Source organism: Felis catus, chromosome A2, assembly GCF_018350175.1.
Source record: "Felis catus isolate Fca126 chromosome A2, F.catus_Fca126_mat1.0, whole genome shotgun sequence".
Classification (NCBI taxonomy): domain Eukaryota; kingdom Metazoa; phylum Chordata; class Mammalia; order Carnivora; family Felidae; genus Felis; species Felis catus.
The window spans coordinates 131,283,081-131,301,616 of NC_058369.1; the positions used below are offsets into that span (position 1 = coordinate 131,283,081).

The 18,536-nt window shown below is 41.2% G+C and overlaps 1 long non-coding RNA gene across 1 annotated transcript in view; it reads left to right on the forward strand.

Annotated features, from left to right (window-relative positions):
• Nucleotides 1-832: 832 nt before the first annotated feature.
• LOC123383967 overlaps nucleotides 833-18,536 on the forward strand; it is a 37,104-nt gene continuing 19,400 nt past the window's right edge. The window contains exon 1 of the long non-coding RNA XR_006594431.1: nucleotides 833-2,627. This is a non-coding gene — a long non-coding RNA (uncharacterized LOC123383967). The remainder of the gene's footprint in view (nucleotides 2,628-18,536) is intronic.

The following is an 18,536-nucleotide window of genomic DNA, read 5'->3' on the forward strand; positions in this document are numbered from 1 at the left end:
TGGCTCAGTTGGTTAAGCATTTGACTCTTGATTTCGGCTCAGGTCATGATCCCACAGTCATAAGATTGAGTCCTGCCTGGGGCTCTGTGCTGAGAGCACAGCTTGAAATTCTGTCTCTATCCCCCTCTCTCTGTCCCTCACCCACTCACACTCATGCACATACTCTCTCTCTCAAAATAAATAAGCATTATATATATATACACACACACATATATCTGTGTGTATATATATATATATACACACAGATATATGTGTATATATATGCACATATATATATGTACTGTGTGCAAACCATATATATATATATATATATATATATATATATGCCCATTTCTTTCCTGGAATCTGTTTGCACTTGTTATTTTTTTTTCTTTCAATTTACAGTGGGTGTATTTTGTGCCCAGTAACAAATGATCTTCATTCCAATAAATTTATAATTTTCATAGCATGAAGTAGGGTCTCATAAATCATTTCACCTGTCTTTTGTGGCTCTGTTCTTTGGAATCTGCACTGGCCTGTCTATACAACATAGACGGATGGAGCCATGGTCACAGCCTGGAAAACTCCAGTCACCAGAGCTCTTGATATTTGGACTCACAGATTAACAATTTCCATTGACCCTGTTTTTTTTTTAATTTTTTAAAATGTTTATTCATTTTTTGAGAGAGAGAGAGAGAGAGAGACAGACAGACAGAGCATGAGTGGGGGAGGGGCAGAGAGAGAGGGAGACACAGAATGCGAAGCAGGCTCCAGGCTCTGAGCTGTCAGCACAGAGCCTAGACATGGGGCTCGAACTCATGAACCCCGAGATCATGACTTGGCCGAAGTCAGACGCTTAACGGAATGAACCACCCAGGCGCCCCCCTGCCCTGCGCCTCATTGACCCTGTTTTGAAACGTTGGGTGGCTATTTGTCCACATGTAGGCTTTTTTTTTTTTCCTTCAGCACAGGGATTTTAATTTGCCATAAAGGCTGTTATTGGAACAACTAGCAAAATCTGAATAAGGTTTGTAGATTAGATAATAGTATTATGTCAATGTTCATTTCCTGATTTTAATAATTATATCATGATTATGTAAGAGACTGGCCTGTTTTTAAGAAACATACATGGAAGCATTTAAGGACAAAGGGACATCATGTCTTCAAACCCAAAAAGGTTCAGAAAGGTGTGCGTGTGTGTGTGTGTGTGTATAAAATAACCATGGTACATGTTAACATTTGGAGAATTTTTTAAATGAAACTGTTTTTTCTTTGTTTTTCAACAGCTTTCTTGAGCTATCATTGACATATAAAAATTGTACGTATTTAAGGTATACAACTTGATGTTTTGATATATGTATGCATTGTTCAATGAGCACCGCAATTAAGCTAATTAACATATTCATCACCTGTATAGTCACCATCTGTGTATTGGGGGCAGATTTGGGGGGGGGTTAGAATATTTAAAATTTATCCTCTTAACAAATTTCAGGTATACAATACAGTTTTGTTGATTGTCATCACCATGCTGGACATAAAGTCTTGAGAACGTATTCATCTTGCATTACTGAAACTTGGTACCCTGTGCCTACGTAGCAGTCAAATATGGCAGCTGGGACAGGGGCTGGGGAGCCCAGCTTCCTGGTTCAAATTCTGCTGCCACTATTTACCATGAGTTTGGGAAAATTAACCTCTGATTCTTTATCAACAAAATTGGATAATTATAAAATCTATTTCTTAGTAGCGTTGGGAGGCTTAAAAGAGATGGTAAAGGACTTAAAGCTATTGGAAAGAAAGTAACTACTAGCTGTTACTGTAATTATTACTAACATTAAAAGTAGTAAGTATGGTATAGTAGAAATAACCCACTACAGTTAAACCTCTACATTAAATCTTTGGGACTTAAAGCCAAAATACTTTTTTCTGCTGCACTGTTTAAGACCATAGCATCCTTATCTCATCTGGCCCATCTGATAAGGTAAGAGCTTTTTAGCAAAAAACTTACTATGCTATAAGAGGTGATCAATAAACGCAGGAGGGTTTATTGTTTACCAAATAAGCTAGTCTGAAGAACGTAAAGATCCACATTTGCCTACCTGAGTTGAAGCCAGAAATCTGTCTGTCCTGCACTAATAACCTGACCACAAGATTCAATGGCAGGAGGGAGCTGGTACACTAATGTGAGGCAAAGGAGGACAAAAAGAAACAGAAGAGACAGCTGATCTGAGACCTGCCATGATAGGAAAAGAACATTTTGTATCGTTCTTTAGACTCTATATGTATTCACAAGAGGCTAAGAGAGAAGTTTTTTTCCTGACAGTGGGCTCTACTGTGATGAAAGGATTATGCACATCTTCTGCCCCCAGGGCCATGCACTTTATATTTCACCTTCCTATACCCCTCAAATTGTTCTACATTGACAACCACCTGCAGGTGAGCCTGGCCCAGCCCTTCCCACCACACACTGCTGTTCACACCTGGAGGCCACTGGGGCACAGAGTAACCTGGAACCAGGAGGCCCCAGCTTCCCAGTGTGGTTGCTGAGCTGCAATTGAGCGGACACACATTACTGATTTCTCCGGAAAAGACCCAGGTCATCTGTCCGAGATTCTTCCAGTGGACACCAATCTCCAAAGCAAGGCTTTTGGGTAAGAACAAAGCAAACCTGGAGGGTTAAAAATAACACAAAACAATTGTTTTACTAAAAATAACCTGTGGCAAAGGGAAGAATATTGGTGTGCATGTCATGCAGAGGTGTCTTCGGAAATACGGCACAAAACATTGTGTTCTATCCCACTGTTATTGCTTAGAAAGATAATTGCAGTGGAAACAGGACCTCTCTGAGTTAGGGTGTATAAAATAGTTTTATTCCACCTTAACGTAATGACCCCAATTTAAATTCAGTCGAGGATGAGCAAAAGAGAGATCAGAAAAGATTGGCAATCTATCTCTTTTGTGAATGAGTTTGTGCAAAAGAAGCTGTGAAAAAGAGAAAGGACCAGGAGCTATCTTTTCAGAGTCAGGAAGTGTATTTTTTGAAACAGAGGAAAAATGAAAATATTCTTATTGGCACCTGTGCTTCCCCTTATTCTTGGTGACGATAAAATCTTGTCAGTAAAAAAAAATTATGGGGAAACATTATGGAGATATTATTCTACTTTTTTTGAAGGTGAAAACGATGTTTGAAGACGTGATGAAAAAGCGAGGGAGAATAAACTTGATTCCCTGGAACAAGTGGGAATTGAGAGTATATGCCGTACCCAGTAGTAGTGTGGGCTGTGCTGGGCTTCTCTGAGCCGGTGCTGCAGAGGACCCAAGAGGAGCCAAAGTGCGGTTCCTTCTGCAAATTGGCTTCTCACCTATGTCATATGGTACGTTAGGAACCAATTATTTTCCAACCTGGGGAAGTCAGATGGGACATTACCTTTGGTTGGGGATGGAGGGCATTTTGATAAGCGTGAAGATTTTATGAGGAACAACTGTTCAAATAAATCCACGTCAATTGCGTATAATACGATACTTCAGCACCTGATTCCAATACTCTGTCCTAATGTCTTACTCTGGCAGGCCTTGGCATTTAAGACTTCTTAAAGAAACTTTGTTCCCTGAACTGAAAGGTTTGGTCAACACCCCCATATTTCTTACTTTTAAATTACGAATAGCCAGAGAAAACAGACGGAAGCATTTAATGCGTTGTATTGCTAACGGCTTGGCTGGTTTCTTTACATTCTTTTTTTAATCACAAGAGGAGACTGATTTCTTAAAAATGGGTTAGATGATTACTTCAGCCTGAAAAAAATACTTAAAAATACTCTCTTGTTTTCTATTTGGTCTACAGAACAAGTAAATTGTAATCACTGGAAATGGTGGGGGCGGGGGGGGGGGGATGTGCAAATAAGAGGAAGAAACCAGTATCGACCTGTCACCACAAACAGGAGATAGCAGTTCACAGCTTGTCCATTGAGAGAGCACCTGGGAGGCTTTAAAAAGCCCCTGATTCCTGGACTCTACTCTCAGAGATTTGGATCTAGAAGGCAGGGAGTGGGATAGGAAGCTCATGTGTTTAAAGAGTTGCTGTGGTGATGGGTCTGGCACTCAGTTTGGATTGGTGGCTGTGTAGATCATGGATTTGGAGTAAACTTGGGTTTAGATTCTGGTCCAGCACATGAGTAACAGTGTAGTCTTGACCTCTCTTCACTTCCTCAATTTCCCTGATTTTTAGGATGCTCCTCTGTAACACAGAGGAGTATTGCTTCCGGTGAGAACAGGAAATTTGATAAGTTATTCAGGCTCTGTAGTGTTTATAATTCGCTAATAAATTGTGCTTTTAAAAGGGGGACCACATGATCATTTGTGGATAATATTTTTTAAAGTGTTTATTAATTTCTTTTGGGGGAGACACACACACACACACCATGAGTGGGAGATGGGCAGAGAGAGAGAGAGAGAGAGTGAGAGTGAGTGAGAGAGGGTGGAGGGGAGGGAGGCAGAGAGAGAGAGAGAGGGAGAGAATGTCAAGCAGGCTCCACACTCAGCATGGAGCCTGACTCGGGGCTCAATCTCACAACTGTGAGAACATGACCTGAGCTGAAATCAAGAGTCAAATGCTTAACTGACTGAGCCATCCAGGTGCTCCTCGATAATATATATATATTTTTTTAATATATGAAATTTATTGACAAATTGGTTTCCATACAACACCCAGTGCTCATCCCAATCGATAATATTTTTAATCTTCAGGGAACACTAATGATCTTTTGTCAAAGAACCCACAAATGTCTTCAGAAGAACACTTTGTACTTTTCATTTCCTTCCTCTCCACCCCCTACCATGTTCGGACCTTCTCAACTGCGCTTGCCTTAGGCTCCAGGTTAAGAGGCTATTCCTCTTAAGGGCTCTGAAGAGCCCTTGAAAGCTTTCCTGGTAGCAGATGTGAGTAAGAATTCAGGAACCCTGAAAGGTAAGGCACCTGAGGAGAAGCCACTTCCTGCCCCAGGAGATCAGAAGAGGATTATTCTCATAGTAGCAGCTTTGTGATAGCATGACCTATGGGCTTACTTGAAATGTGAGACTTGACAACCTGAACAGGCTGGTAGACTGTCCAGCAGTTTGTCTTTTCACATACATTGAAATATTGTGTCTTTGATCTTGATCTAAAGACACGAAGGATTCAGATTTTAGATTTTTGCTTGAGATAGTGCTGCTGGCGGCTGCTCGTGAGAATGGCCCTGCCCTTGCCCCATCCACGCTCATTACGTCAGAGTCCACCTTGTCTTCATTTTGAATGAGAACCTCCTGTCTTCAGTAGATTCAGCTGAACACATTTTATGGGTCCTTTGACAGAATATGGATGTTCCCTAGGGATTAGCATTAATGCTGAGGAATGGTCAGATGTCCCTCCTCCTTGATGTAACAGTTGTACGTGACTTAGAAACAACTCTACAAAGGTGGTGAGATAAAAAAAAAAGGGGGGAATACCAAAATATTCAACAATTAACTGAAACCAGTGATAGTCATGGCCAATGAAGTGAGGTGAATGATGAATTCTGTCCTCAGCACCTGAGGAACAAAAAGCGGTGGGGAATGAGTAGTGACTCCGTTAATTCAGCGTGATACATCTCTTCGAACTACAAAGACAGTATAAAACTGGTCTTAAGTGTAGTTAAATTTTCTGTCTTTGCAAGAGTTAATTTGTATTGCCCCTGAATGTCCCCCACCATCGAAAAGAAATCACACTGGACCTCTAGGAAGTCACATAACTGGTTGGAAGGAAATTCCAGGAAACTTCTACCTTTTTTATTTAAAAAAATTTTTTTTAACGTTTTATTTATTTTTGAGACAGGGAGAGACAGAGCATGAACAGGGGAGGGTCAGAGAGAGGGCGACACAGAATCTGAAACAGGCTCCAGGCTCTGAGCTGTCAGCACAGAGCCTGATGTGGGGCCTCGAACTCACAGACCACGAGATCATGACCTGAGCCGAAGTCGGCCGCTTAACCGACTGAGCCACCCAGGTGCCCCAGGAAACTTCTACCTTTGTTTCTTTTTGTTTTGCTTTGCTTTGCTTTGCTTTTCTTCTTTCTTCCCTTCAAAGTTGGTCTTGCCAATAAAATACTAAGGATTTTTCTGTAGACATTTGCTTTCAGACCAGGAATGGGGGCAGTAGGATGTGAAGGTGAATAAGGGCAGAGAAAGCAGCCATGGTGTGAAGTGAGGAGCCCACTTGCAAGGCGGCAGTGCTTGAAGTCTTCCCAGATGGAGGAAGACATGGGCTGTTCTGTCTTCCCTGATACATAAGAAGGCATGGGCTGTGGGAAAGGAAGTCATGATCCTAATTTTTCTTTGTTTTTTTTGGCTTCCTCTGACTCTCATGTCCCTTTTTAAATTTCAAAGCATAATGCATTATTCATGCATGAATCCTCAAAGACATGGATTGTAACAGGCTTGTTCCATCAGGAATATTCTTTCTGAATGTGGAGAGCTGCAGCCACAGAGCATTTATTGTCTGATGAACAAAGGGAGCAACAAAGGGGCCAAACAATGGAAAAAGCAGTTAATACTTTAATTATGGCTCCTCAAATGCTAAAAATGTCTGGTTTTCCATGTCCTAAAGTGGTTTTAAATATCACCACAGAGTAAATTATAATTCTATTCCACATCCTTGCTCTCCCAAACTTCTTTAATATTGATGAGTTGGGGTCAACTTCTGAATCACCTAAGGGCTCAAAAATGGTTTCTTATAGACTCAGAAATTAACAAGGAAGAAAAGACGTTAGGTAGCCTTTGAGGTACAATCTAGGACCTATTTTTAAACCGTCAGTACAGATGGTAGAAAACCTAGGTTCTTTCCATATTACTTGTAGAAGTCACAAAGGAATCTTTCATCAACTTGATGCAATCTGTTCCTCCTTTGAACCTAGAACTTCATCTGAACCACGCAGATTTTGCCTTGCCATTATGTACTTGTGTTTTCTTGACTCTTTCATCTGGGCTTCCTCAGGGGAAAGCATATTGCCCAATAATGTGAATTTGTGTAATTGAATTAAGCTAGGAAGTCTTTCCAGTTTGCTTGCATTGCTTGATTTGCAATTAGAACAAAGTGGTGCTCACTAACAGGAGAGGAGGGACACCTGGTGGCAGTAGGTTATTTCAGAGGAAGGAGGTCACTTTGAAGGGAGGAAAGAAGGCAAGAGCTAAAGTCCAGTGTGTGATATCCAAGGGACAGTGAATGGTTATATTGGACATAGAACAGCTGAGAGCTTACGTCTGGGCGAAGTGGCTATTAGGCTAGAAGGCCAGCTAGACGGAGGTGAAGAGTGTGTGGTTTGGAGATGAAGGACCTACCTTTGAATCTGGTTCTGCTGCTCACCAGCTGTGTGACCTTGGCTAAGCCTTGGTCATTTACTTATAGAATGGGAATAATCCTACCTAATAAGGTTGCTGTAATAATTGGACAAAATGATGCCTAGTACTTGGTAAACATTTAATTAAGGAGGGTGGCTGTTATTTTTCTTATTTACAGCAAAAAGGTGAGAGCAGGGTTCGATGCCAAGGAATTTTCTCCTAGCTCTGGTGAGGAATTCATAGTTTTTTTGAATTTTGGCAAATTCTCTGATCTCACTTTTAGGAACGTCTGCACAGGGTAACCTTATTTCAGGTCTTTTGGGAAGTATCTCTCTACAAAGCAGTAAGAATTTATCAAACTCCGTAAGTGTCTTTTCACCAGGCAGACATGCCACCCTCATGGAGCTTACTCCTAAGTGGGAAGATATGATTACCACACATGGTTATGCCAAAAGGCATAACCATTTGGGGCATAACCCAAATTCTGTGACCCTGAGAATAAGAGCTGGAAAGGTTTGGCGGGGGAGGGAAGGCATGCCCTCGAGCAGACAATAGGCTGACCAACTGTCCTAAGAAAGCCTTCTGTTCCCAGAAAACTGGGTTGGTTGCTTGCCCTACCTTCAGAGAGAATACTGAAGCCATCAGGAGAGTTTCTCTGAATGACTGTCTTGTCTCTCTACAGGCCTTCCTACAACCTCACCCTGTCTGTGGCTTTTCCTCAAGATTCAGATCAGTGTGCACTGCACTGCCTTCTGTCCTTGATCTCAGTCTCTTTTTCTAACCTGGGAGCTTGCTCTCTGTAGTCAGTCTGTCCCTTTCCACTAGCTCCTCTTCTGGCTGATACCCATTTAAGTCTCTCCTTTCCTAATAAATACTTCTCCCAATATCTCCTCTAGCCACTGCCTTGTTTCTGACTCTCCTTTTTGTCTGGAGCTATCAAAATGGTGGGCTCCACCCGTTGTCTTTTATAGTTGGACCTCACGTCCGTTCTTTATAGTCCACTGCAACTGGACATTCACCTCTACCTATCTGTGGAAACTGTCCTTGCTAAGGTTTAATAACAGATGACCTCATTGCTAGATCCAATGCTCATTTCTCAAACCTTTTCTTAGTGGACCTTCTTGTTGGAATTGACATTGTTGATCATTCCTTTCATGAAACTGTTTACTCCCTTGATCTCCGGGTCAACACTCTCCTGATTTTCCTTCTATACTCCTGGGGTTTCCATTCTATTTCCATTCAAGGCCCCTCTTGCTCTGCCTCCCTCTTGAAAGTTGCCATTCCCTGGGGCTTTGCCCACTGTTCTTCTGTCTCTATGTGCTATTTCTGGGTTAGCTTATTTTATGGTTTCATATGCCATTTATATATAGATGATTTCCATATATCTGTTCAATCCACATCTTTTTACTGTGCTTCAGATAAAGAATGAACTGCCTGTTCAGTATCTGGACTTAAATAAACTGAACACATTTAATATGACTGGACAATAACTGCCATAAGGTTAGAAACTTTGCTCTATTCATCCTTGAATCCCCAGTGCCTGACAGTGTCTGGCACAGAGGGGGACTTTTTGCATATATAAATCAAAGTTTGTAGCTATTAGAATATATTTATGTGCATGTGTATTTCTTACAACTTCTTACTTATTAATACTATTTTGGGATAAGGAATCTTTAATATCTTAGGCCTTGCAGGCCTGCTCTCCTTTCTACCAATGTAGTTCTCTACTCACCAGAAACAGAGTGTGGATTCTGCAAGAACAAATGTGATTTAATCTGGAAAGATTAGAGGTATCACTTGACCAAAGAAAGACTTTATTAACACATAGTGACCTCTGTGGAGGAATCCATTGTCCTTGTGCTTATTATTTTGGGGAAGGAAGACTGGGGAAAGCTCACTTGGCAGGTATGACAGAAGGGGAGGTCTTGCAGAGCAAAGAGTTGAATGGATGGTCCTTGTTCTTGCGTTGGTCTCTCTCTAGATTTATCTGTAATTTTAGCTGTGGAGGGAAAAGACATTTTGTGAGTAGTGGTAAAATTTTTTATAGTTTGGAGTTTATTGCAGGATCAGCTCTCTAATTTATGGGGTCCAGCACAAAATGAAATTTCAGGCCCTTTGTAAATTATTGAGAATTTCAAGATGGTCCTGCACAGGGTCCTGTGCAACTGCATGGGTTCACTGCCAATGAAACTGATTTGGAGACTGTAACTGTGTTGGAGACAAGAAAGTCTTTGTGTTCCTGCATTTTATTCAGTGTTCAGCTCCATTTCTGACTCAAGAAGTTTAGAAAAAAAGATACCTGACCAGTAAGTCCTCTCTCCTTCACAAAGCTAGGCTGTGCTCCCTGTAATTCACACCTTTTTGTTTGTTTGCCCCAAACCCCAACTGTCTTTGTATTATAGGTTTTTCTAGGTTTAATGCTTTTGTCCTCCTATTCTTGTCATACTCTCTTCCTGTTTGGATTTGTGCACTGGTTTTATGACTAAATTTCATCCATGCATCCTTCTTTGCTTTCACTGTCTTTTAACCAGATTTTCCATCTTTAATTAATTTAGATTGTCCTAAAAAAACTGCTCTTCTATGATCACTTTTAGTTTTCCTTGGATTCTTTCCAATTTTCATTTGTTCCTCAGCAAATAAAGTGCTTAAAATGGAGTGTGGTGTTCAAGGAGTCATGGATGTGTAGGCAGCACTTGGCTGCCTTATCTTAAGAGACCTAGCTTATCCGTGGATGGTTCACCAACCCTCATCCATTGTTATGGTCCAAATTACATCCATACTCTTTTCTCATAATTGGCTCTTCTCTTAAAATATATTTGGCATTTCCTCTTTTTAATCCTTTCCTACATCTGTTCATTATCAGCTTCTTAGGTGGAGTTTTACTTCCAAATTATTTTAATTAGACTCACCTTTAGTTTAATCTTGATTGATTTTGTGTCTGTTTCTTGACATTCTTTGATTCCATGTCAACTTATTCTTTGGTCTTAATGGTTGTGTTGTGGTAAGGAGGGCCACATGTATTAGGTCAGATCAAAGATTTATGTGGTTTGGAATTCTGCCTCTGGCACTCAGGGTAATTTTATGGGTGAATATGGTGATTCTCCATAGCTCCTCTGAATGATTAGAAATTAAAAACACATTATAGATGTGTGTAGCCTATGATATTACATAAATTCATTGTAGCTACTTATTTATATATCCTATTTTCATTTTTTACTTCCCAAATTTCCTGCCAATCTATCACCTATATTAGAGATGTAAGATGTCCTCTGCTATTAGCTTTCTTTGTCCCTTCTTAGGGTGATGTATACATGGGAGGGTACTAATATTGAAAAATTCTACATAGATTGCCCTGAGTTTTTTTTCCAAGATCAGGAGAAGAATGGTTACCTCCCAGTGAAGAGATTTAAATATAGTTTTCAGGTGTTGTTGTTGTTATGATGAAACTCTGCAAGTTCTACTTGTTCAGTGTATCAGATATTGTTGCTTAGGCCAAAAGAGAATTTTTTTTCAAAAGACATTGGCTAGTATGTGCTGAAATCCAAGGAAAAGCCAAACAAGAGGCCTTTGGCAATGGAAGAAGGGATTTCTGCTTCTGATCAAGACAAAGTAGCTAGGACTGGATTTATCGTTCCCTTGTGCCCCAAGATATATGCAGTTGTGGTGTCAAGATAATGGGCATCAGGCACTGAAGGACTATTATCTCTAGAGAGTGGAAACAAACAAGGTAAGCCCTACCATTGTCCCAGTTTCCTGCCTTGAATTGTATTCCATATGTTTAAAAAGCTGAAGAAAAGGAAAGCATAAAAAAGACCCAAATTAAAGTTCTAGAATGAAAACTACAGGGTGTGAGATGAAAAATACACTGGATGTATTAACAGCAGATTAGACATTGCAGAAGAAATTTGCAGTGAATTTGATGGCAAAACCATCGAAATTATTTAAAATGAAACATGCAACAAAAAGAGAAACCAGCAGGGGCGCCTGGGTGGCTCAGTTGGCTGAGCATGGGACTTCGGCTCAGGTCATGGTCTCACAGTTTGTGGGTTTGAGCCTGGAATTGGGCTTTGTGCTGATAGCTCGGAGCCTGGAGTTTCGGATTCTGTGTCTCTCTCTCTCTGCCCCTTCCCCACTCACACTCTGTCTCTCTCTCAGAAATAAATAAACATTAAAAAAAGAGAGAGAAGCCAGCAGAAGTAAACAGAACATCAACTATATCTCGATTCCAAGGAGTCTAAGTTTTGTGTGATTGGAGTCCCCACAGGAGAGAAGAAAAAATATTTGAATAAATACAGGCTCCCAGTTTTCCAAATGTGATGGAAACTAAAAATCTTCAGGTCCAAGAAGCTCAGTGAAACCAAAGCACAAGAAACATGAAGAAAGCATATTGTAATCCAATTGCTCAAAATCTGTAATAAAAAATGTTAAATACAGAGGAACAAAGAAAGATAAGGATGACAGATTTCTCATGGGAAACAAAGTGAGAAGTGAGAAGATAGTGAAACAATACTGGTGAAGTACCAACATTAAAACAACAATAACTGTCAACCCAAAGTTCTGTACCCAGCAGAAATAACTTTTAAAACAAGAGAAATACATTTTTTTTTTCAGACATACAAACCTGAAAGAATTCACCACCAACAGATCCACACACCACATGAAGCATTAAAGTTGTTTTCCAATAGGAAGTGGGAGGACATAAGAACGAGGAAGAACAGATGGGAAGTTTCTCTGGTCTGGTTCTTTTGTCTCTGCTTCATTCTTCTTTCTCTGAAGATCAATCTTTTACTGTGTAAAAACTTGATGATAGCCTGTAAGTTTATATGTCCTCAGTTCCAGAAACAACCTGAATCTCTTTGAACTCCATTCCAAGTTTCTAGGAGAATCTGTGGCTCAGTTTTTACCAGGTGACTATTTTTGGTCTATTGACATATGGCTGAACTGGGGTGTGGGACCATATTGTATGAACATGGCTTTTGCAAGGTGGTTCTCAGAGAAAGGGTTTTATTATGAGCCAGTCATAAACTCTAAAACTCCTCAGTCAAGCCTCCCAACTGCTTTATTCTCCATCCTTCCATTGAACTCCTCCTGGAGATATCTGAATCTGAATGCTAAAGTTTATTCATAAATGGGAATGCCCAAAAAAAAATGGGAATGCCAAGGAGTTATCAATATGGATATTCAATTACCAAATTTGATGGAAGAAAGAGAGAAGGAAGAGATAACGTTAGTTTTGGCTCAGACTTTTTAGAACATAAATTCTGAATATGGACATTGGTGTTGGTGACTAAGAGTGTGGTATGGAAATGGAAGCTGAAGAGAGAAGAAAGTATGTGTGAACTTACCTCCTCATTAAGACAAGATAATCCAGAAAATATCAAGCCTCCATTTAAAAAGGGAGAGAGGGAGTTGACAGGAGATAACCAATATTTTCCTTGACTGAGGAGATAGGAGGAAAAGGGAAGACATACATTTATTTTTATTATTTTTTAAAATTTATTCATTTATTTTGAGAGAGCCTGAGCAAGAGCAGGGTAGGGACAGAGAGAGAGGTAGAGAGAGAGAATCCCAAGCAGTCTCCACACTGTCAGCACAGAGTTGATGCAGGACTCAAACTCACGAACTGTGAGATCATGGCCTGAGTTGAAACCAAGAGTCAGATGCTTAACTGACTGAGCCACCCAGGCACCCCAAGGAAAACATACATTTATATGAAGGACACTCATAGGGTTGGGGGAGGGGTGGACTTAAGGTGAATGATTTCTGTAGTGTGAAATATGAAAGTTGAAGATGGTCTGGGGAGATGGGACAACTCTTTCTCATGGTGTAGGAATCCCAAAATGAGTGAATCAAATGCCAAAAGAGATTTGCAGGCACCTGGATATTCAAACAGATGAACAGACAAGGCATCACAAATGTAAGGTAGGACCTTGAACTTCTGGGAGTATTACTTCTTTGTCCCTATTGGCAGGTGTTTGTTTGTTTTTTCTTTGTTGTCTGAGGCAAGTGATTGAATGACCTGAACCCAAGATTCCATCTGGAAGAAGGAGAAAAGAGAAAAGATCTTATTTTCTTTCAGTGTCAACTCATGCCGATTTAGAATGGACTGAAGTTTCAGGAAAATTTAACTATTTTTGTTCTCTCTCTTCTCCTCCCCTTCTCATCTCTGATGTATTGGTCGGAGCCTTAATACATAATCTCTGCATCACCTTTTGTGCCTTCAAAACTATTGACTGTGATGGGGTAGTCAAACTAAATAAAGCATTGGAAAATCCCTGTCTGTGAATACACATAGAATTGTCGTCTAGCCATTGTGAAATACAACCTCAAAATCTACTGAAAGCATGGTGAATTCACATCTACTCACCTGTCTGTGAGTCATTCAAATTGAGAAAGAAACATGTCTTTTCCCTCAAGTCTGTGAAAGACATGCTTCTTTCTCAATTTCAATGACTGCTAGACAGGTGTGGAGATGAATTTACCATCCTTAACATGTCCAAGAGATTAATATTGTGCCTGATGTCATCCAGTGGTGCCTATATCTTGATGTTATCAACACTAAATGAATATAAAAATGAAAAAAGTCTCAACAATGGAAGTAGATCTCTGCAGGTCCCAGTAACTATTGTTTGTCTCAGAAATGGAAACATTGCTGAAGCCTCTGAGGCAAAAATCTACAGCATCTTTCATTTATTAAAAGTGTCTGAACAGTTTATTCCTTTAAAGTTTTCAAAGTGACCTACATACGTAGCTAATGGCTAACAGCTAATGTGTTCTAAATTGTAAGAAGGATTCAGAGCAAAGGATGGAGAATTTTTCCACTAGGTGGTAGGATTTTGCCATGGTCATAAGTCTCAAAATATGATGAGGAGGGAAAGTAAATTCAGAAGAGTTGAATTAAGACACAAAGTGGCTGTAATAATAACACTACAAATCGATTGAATAGATTTCTTTTCTTGGTACAAACACAGAAAATGACTCCTGATGCTATTCTTCCTGTGGGTCCGAAATAAGGCATCAGAGATTCTAAATTTCCGGAATAAAACTGGGCGTTTAAAAAGCACTCTTAGAGGGAAACTTAGTTGCAGCTTCTACCCTTTTGTACCTGTAGAATTTTATATCATGTGAATGTATTACATGTTTAAAAAGTTAGTAAATTTTTGACTCTTCAAGCTTGAGGGAAGAGAAAAGACATGGTTCTTAGCTTGAAAGACTCCCGTAGACAAACACGGATGTGAATTAAAAAAATTTTTTTTAAAGTTTATTTATTTTTGAGATAGAGACAGAGTGTGAGTGGGGGAGGGGCAGAGAGCCAGGGAGACACAGAACCCAAAGCAGGCTCCAGGCTCTGAGCCATCAGCCCAGAGCCCGACACGGGGCTCGAACTCATGGACCACGAGATCATGACCTGAGCTGAAGTCAGACGCTTAACCGACTGAGCCACCCAGTCACCCCCATGGATGTGAATTTTTAAAGCACCAAATTGGACCTTGATGAGGCCCCAGTCCTCTCTGATTATGATATCTTTCGGCAAGCGTGCCGCTCTGCCATTTGTCAGAATTGGTTATTTTATTAACGCCTTCCTTTTCATATTAGTGGTTTTGAGAAAGAAAGCCCAGAGCATCGAAGAGAGAAAAATGTCAAAACATACAATTCTCTACTGTTGAAATAGTTTTTTTTTTAAAAAACATTTGTTTATTTTTGAGAGAGAGAGAATCCCAAGCAGGTTCCACACTGACAATGCAAGCCTTGAGATCCTGGCCTGAGCCGAAGTAAAGAGTGGGACGCTTAACTGACTGAGCCACCTACACAACCCTGGAAATAGTTTTTTAAATTGAACTTCCAGTTTTCTTTTTAAAGAAATCTTCATTCTATTACCTAACCTCCCTTGTCTGCTTTGTTTACATGCTATTGTGTTGGCAGGTCATTATTTCATATGCCGCCAACATTCTTGTAATCCGTATTCCTACTTCTATTTAGGAAATAAGATCAGATAATATTCCTTGTTTTTGCAGGTTTTTACTTGGCCAGGGAATTCACACGTTTTCATTCCCATCAAGTTTTTCTAAATAAAATCTTGGCAGTTTAGCCAAACGTTAATTTTTCCTAATCCGGGGAGTGAATCTTCCTGATCCCTTCATTATTGCCCAGAGTGACACCCTGGCCCTTTTCCTAAATCTTTTGAGCACCATAAAGGCCTCTGTTGAAATAGGATGCAGCTCAGTAGATGTGGGTCAGGATCTATGATTAATAATTAATTTCAGGCCTTAGATAAAGGTCAGCGAGGCATTGTTTCTCTCTCTGGGTCCCTTTGTGGTTTAAACTCCCAGTATAATTTTCCACCCAGATCAAAGCCCTGACCCTTTAGCCTTTCTGCTATCTGGGTCTATCTTCCAGTGCAGACTTGCCTTCCTTTTATGAAAAATTCACACCTTGAAAGCTGGTTTTGTGGTGGAACTGGGCTTGGGCTTTTGTCAACCCTCACACTGATCTGAGGTGCTTCCTTTCTTTTCTTTTCCTTTCTTAAGTTGTTGTTTTTTTTTTTTTAACATTTATTCATTTTTGAGAGTGAGAGAGGCAGAGCGTGAGTTGGGGAGGGGCAAAGAGAGAGGGAGACAAAGAATCTGAAGCAGGCTCCAGGCTCTGAGCTGTCAGTACAGAGCCTGACGCGGGGCTTGAACCCAGGAACGCTGAAGTCATGACCTGAGCTAAAGCCGGACGCTTAACCAACTGAGCCACCCAGGTGCCCCTGGGGTGCTTCCTTTCATACAGGAAGATGATCCATCTGATTCACCGGGTGCATATTCTGGACTGTTTTTTTTTTCCTGTTGTGTGATGTTTTTGGCCAATCGTCAAAAGCTCTTTTAGTGCTCTTGTGGCATCATCTTATTGGGGGATTTGTTGGATGATTATTATTCCCTATTTATTGCTAGGCGTCTTGCGGAATGCTGAGGAGATATAGACACATAGAGATAAATGCAGTCTCTGACTTCATAGCGTGATGCCCAGTGTGGGGTACAGATGAGCAAGCTGGCAATGACCATTCCATATGGAAAGGTAGAATAAAAAAAAGTACAAGATGCCATGGGAGTCCAGAGAATGGAAGCCCAACCCAGACCTGTGTGGCTGGAAAAGTGTATCACTTAGTGGTGTAAGGCAACAAATTGGCTAAAGACTTAGTGGCATAATACCGCCATTTTATTACACTCACAGAATTTGTAGATCAGGAATTTGGGAAGGACACATTGGAATCAGTTCTCTTCTGTTCCACAACGTCTGGGACCTCAGCCAAGAAGACGTGAGTGGCTGGGGATAACTTGATGGCTGGGGGCTGGAATCATTGGCAGTGTCTTCCCTTACTTGTCTGGCACGTGGCAGAGGCTGTGAACTGGAGCACCAACCCAGGGCTTCTCGTTGTGATCTGCATTTCCTCGCGACGTGACAGCCTTGGAATAGTTGGATCCCTTACACAGTCAGCTCAGGGATCCAAAGAGAATGTGGGGTAAAAGATTGTTGTGTCCGTCTTTGGGAAATACTTCCTAACCCACCTCCTATCTAGTGCTCTGCAATCATGCTGCTAGAGTATCTGCTATGGCTGAGGGTCCCTAGGTAAACAAAGACATTCTCATCATGAAGGACAGCTGAAGGGCCTAGAGATCACTTTTTGGGCACCGAAGACAAAGGTCACACCTTTCTTTGCATGAGGTTAATTCTTTACTCCACAGTAGGTTTAGGGGGAGGGTGAATGGAGGGAAAGTAAAAAGTAACTCGGTGGTTTCAGTGGAGGTGACTGAGAGAACAGAGGTGCTATTATCAGAAACAAAGCCAGGAAGTAGACTTGGTTGGGAGGTAGGCAGGACAGGAAGAAGGGAGCATGGTCATGAATTCGGCTTTTGGGTTTGGGGTGATGGTTCACTATCTAAGGATGTTAAATGGCTTCAGAATGGCAGTGGCAGTGGCAGGGCCAGTGCTGTGTCAGTAGTATGGGAGGTAGAGGCCAATGGCAAACGTGGGAAGACCCTGAAGAGAGAGGAAAAGACTGAATGGGGTTTCCAGGGCACTGGGAACCACGGCTTTCTCCGCCTGGCAAGTCTCAGGTTAGGAAAATGTCCCCTGCACAGCTCCCCCTGCCAGGCACTTTGGGGAATCACTCTTTTCATAGATGCCTTCAATCACAAACCTGTCACTTTGAGCCATTCCCTTGCACTGTACCGTTTTAGATACCGCACAGACGTGGATTATTTTTTAATAAAATGAAAAAAAATCTTTGAGGTTTATTTCTCTTAGGGTATTTTGCCCCCGTTTCAGTTTTAATTTCGAAAGTCCCAGAGCTATCTGGCAGATAATTCAGAGCACACGATACACAGATCTCAGACTGGCTTTGTTAAGGAACTTCCAAATGTTCATTTTCCTAGCACACCCATAACATTTTCTGTTTGTAATATCCTTTACTTAACTCTAGTCTAAATTTGCCTTTAATTTTTCTTTGTAAAGATGTTTTGGGGATTAACAGAGCACAAATGCCTCCCCTGGGTGTGCTTGTGCTTTCTGTGTTTTCCCCACGAAGCAGAATTTCCCAAGACCCCTGGGCCATCTTGTCTACACAGTCATCGAATTGCCTTTGCCCAGAGCTTTCCTGATGATGGCAGGCAAACCGCAAGCTAAGTAAGGGTGAAGCCAGGGATGTAAATGGGACTCTATAAAGCCCTCAGAAGATGTTCCTGGAGGCTGGAAAACAAACATGTCCAAGCTCTCAGGGAGGTAACAGGATGAGCTGAGGCACAAGACTAGGGACTTCTCCTTCCCTTACCTCTGAGCCATAGGAAGCAATGCATCCAAGTTTTCATTCTCCTGAAAGCTTGCAAGTCCCCCCTCCTTTCCTTGCACAGATGGGCTGGCTAAGTGCCTCTTGGATTGCAGAAAGGAGATGGGCCTCCTAAATGTCCTGGTTCTCGGAACTCCCCATACCCTTGGCAGAGTCTTCAGTAGGGGGAGAAGCCTGTTGAGAGGGGTCCTTAAAAGTCCGTCTCACTCTCACACACTCTTCAGGTAACTGGCCACTATTAATATCCTCCTTGTGCTCTGCCAGGTGCCCCTACCTTCACACTTGCCTTCAACTCTTCTCCCAGAATTACCTGAGTGGAAATTTAATCAATAGGCCTCAACATAGCAGAGATCAGATTGGAAACTGTGTACCTGTGTTGCAAGGCTTGA